At 38.7% G+C, this 3,577-nt stretch overlaps 1 pseudogene; it reads left to right on the top strand.

Moving 5' to 3' along the window:
• The first annotated feature begins 1,474 nt into the window (after window positions 1-1,474).
• On the top strand, window positions 1,475-2,918 carry LOC102486412 (putative high mobility group protein B1-like 1; annotated as a pseudogene).
• The last annotated feature ends 659 nt before the right edge of the window (window positions 2,919-3,577 follow it).

The following is a 3,577-nucleotide window of genomic DNA, read 5'->3' on the forward strand; positions in this document are numbered from 1 at the left end:
TTTTTTTGGAGAGGTTTTTTTCGCTATAGGGCGCATGTGCTCGCCAGACAAACAGAGAGAGACAGAGAGACAGAAAGCAAGAAATCACCCCCAGGGAGGATGGTCACGCCACAATCCCTTTTCCTCCATTCTCCTCTCAGGATCTTGGGCACACACGCACACACACCCGGCGCTGAGTTTTAAGCCATCAGGTCCAGGACGCGAACCGCGGTCGACTACGTGGGAGTCCAGCAACATAGCCATTATGCTAACTGCTGGTCCCAATGTTTCTTGATTGGAGAATTTAATCCATTAATGTTCAATGTTATTATCAATATTTACAGAAATGTTCCTATCATTAAGTGAGTCATTTCCTTGGTTGTTTTTTGTTCTCTTATAACTGTCCTTCTGACTTTTTAGTTTGCCTAGTATAGCACTCCTCTGGAACCTCTTGAAGAGCTGCTCTGAAGTTGGTAAATTCTTTCAGGTTTTGTTTATCCAAGAATGTTTTTATCTTTTTTTTTTCCCATATGAAGGATAATCCTTCTGGGTATAGTATCTTAGTTGAAATAGTTTTTCATATAACACTTTGATTATATTTCCCCATTCTCTCCTTGCCTGCATTGTTCTGATGAGAGGTCTGATGTTAGCCTGATGGAATAACTTTGGTAAGTAACTTGACGTTTCCTTCATGCCAATTTTAGTATCTTGTGTGTGGTTTTGGCCAATATGACTATGATGTGCTTTGGATAGAATCTTCTTGGTCTTATGTATTTCTTGGGTCTGGATATTTGAATGCCTCTCTAGGTTGGGAAAGTTTTCTTCTTGGATTTCATGGAATAAATATTCAATGCTCTTATTATTTTCTGCCTCTCTGGGATATAAATTATCCATATGTTTGGGCGCTTGAGGGATCTAGTATGTCTTATATATTGTCATCATTTTTCTTGTTTATTTTCTCAGGGTTTTTTATACATTTTTTTTTTAGGTCAGAGGTTATGTCTTCCACACTCAATATTTGACCTCCTGCATGATCTAATCTACTTTTAATACTTTCGAGGGAGGTTTTAATTTCCTGTATCATATTCTTCATCTCTAACAATTCTGCTTGATTCATTTCCATGGTGCCTATTTCTTCTTTCAAATCATGAAAGAACTTTCTCCTCTCCTGGAGCTCATTGTCTCTTTTCTTTTGCATCTCATTTAGTTTGGTCACTACAAATATTCTAATTGTTTATCTGAAATTTCCATGACTTGTCTGGGGGTGATGTAGAATTGATGTTTTCCCTTGAGAGAGAGACATTTTGTCAGTTGCTCATTTTTCTTATGCCTCTGCAATTGTTCCTAGTCATCTAGTGATGTGTATGTCCCTTCCAAAATTATTCAAGCTATCTCTGAGCATTCAAACGTTTGCAGGAATAGGAAATTGGCAATCTCTCTTTTGCTCTGCCTCCCTTTGCTCACCAGCACCCTGAATTGTTGTCACTGGTCCTGGATGATCCAAGGTCCTCCTGTTTCTAAAGAACAGGTGCACCTGAAACTAGCTGCTGAGCTCAACTCAGTAACAAAGAAGAGATCTGCGCACAGCATGCTATCCAAAACACAGAAGTCTCAAGCATTGAAAGATGAGCGGGGGAGGGTATGAGCCATGGGTCCCATCAGTTAAACCCTGCAGCTGCATGCAGCCCAATGTCCAGCAAGTCCCTTTGCTTGAATGGGTGTCCAGATGGGGTGAGGAGGGGTGCAAATTCATCTTGGAGTCCTGAGAAACAAACCTCTTAGATGCTTTATTGATTTGGTCTGGCTAGAGGAATGAAAATAGAGTCTTTCTTTTGTCATATTTTTCAATTTTTTCCAGCATCTTTTCACAATGGAGTGTATGTTAATATTTTATTAACTTTGTAAGAAAATGGAATTAAAGTACAAGTTTATTTCAGTGCAAAGTAAAAAAAAAAAATGTAATGAACCCTTGGGACCAGACAGTGGCACAGTGATAAAACACAACACTCTGCAAGGCTAATCCACATAGGAAGGCTCAAAGTTCATGTCTAGAGACATCCCTGAAAGTAAAAGGCACATGTATGCCCATAATCTGGGGCTGGCTGAGGCTAGAGGTTGATCAGAGTCAAGATCATACCAGGAGTGCTGTCTCTCTGTCTCTCGCTCGCAAATGAAATAAGTAAATAAACTTTTTAAAAAAAGAAATGTTAAAAATAGGCAGTACATTGAGCTCCAAAGAAATAGCACTAGGGCAACTGAGAGCAGATGGGCACTGAGCAACTCTGCCTCACAGAGGAAAGGTAAATAAGCATAGACAAATGAGATCCTAAGAAGCTGAGAGGCAAAATTTCATCATATACATTCTTTGTGCAAACTTGCTGGAGGAGCACAAGAAGAAGCACCTAGATGCTTCAGTCAACTTCTCAGAATTTTCTAAGAAGTACTCAGAGAAGTGGAAGACCATGTTTGCTAAAGAGAAAGTCTGCAGATATGGAAAAGGCGGACAAGGCCCATTATGAAAGAGAAATGCAAACCTATATCCCTCCTAAAGGGGAAATGGAAAAGAAGTTCAAGTGTCCCAATGCACCCCAAGAGGACTCCTTCGGCCTTTTTCTTGTTTTGTTCTGAATGTCACCCAAAAACTCAAAGGACAGCACCCTGACCTGTCCATTGGTGATGTTACAAAGAAACTGGGAAAGATGTGGAATAACACTGCTACAGATGATAAACAGCCTTACGAAAAGAAGCCTGCTAAGCTGAAGGAAAAATACAAAAGGGATATTGCTGCATATCTAGCTAAAGGAAAACCTGATGGAGCAAAAAAGGGAGTTGTCAAGGCTGAAAAGATCAAGAAAAAGAAGTAGAAGGAAGAAAAGGGAGATGAAGAAGATGAGGAAGAAGAGGAAGATGAAGAGGATGAAGATGAAGATGATGAATAAGATGGTTCTAGCAGGGGTTTTTTTCCCTTTATCTATAAAGAATTTAACCCCTCTGTACACAACTCACTCTTTTTAAAGAAAAAAACTGAAATGTAAGGCTGTGTAAGATTTGTTTTTAAACTGTACAATGTCTTTTTTTTTTTATAGTTAACACACCACTGAATGTGTCTTTAGATAGCCCTGTCCTGGTGGTATTTTCAATAGCCACTAACCTTGCCTGATATGTGGGTTGTAAATTGGCATGGAAATTTAAAGCAGGTTCTTGTTGGTGCACAGCACAAATTAGTAATATGTAAGGATGGTAGTTTTTTCATCTTCAGTTGTCTCTGATATAGCTTATACAAAATAATTGTTGTTCTGTTAACTGAATATCACTCTATAATTGCAAAACAAAAGTTGCAGCTGTTTTGTTGACATTCTAAATGCTTCTAAGTAAATACAACTTTTTTTATTATTTAAAAAAAGAAAAAAAAAATATATATATATAATGGACCCAATCCCAAATTCCACACTTAGGAGTTTGTCAAAAGTAACTTTTTGAGATGTACCTACAAGGTTTACCTACAACTGGGACCAGCAGTTAGCATAATGGCTATGTCGCTGGACTCCCATGTAGTCAACTGCGGTTAAAGTCCCGGACCTGGTGGCTTAAAAATCAC

The sequence above is a fragment of the Tupaia chinensis genome, unplaced genomic scaffold (assembly GCF_000334495.1).
Source record: "Tupaia chinensis unplaced genomic scaffold, TupChi_1.0 Scaffold000184_1, whole genome shotgun sequence".
Taxonomy (NCBI): Eukaryota; Metazoa; Chordata; class Mammalia; order Scandentia; family Tupaiidae; genus Tupaia; species Tupaia belangeri.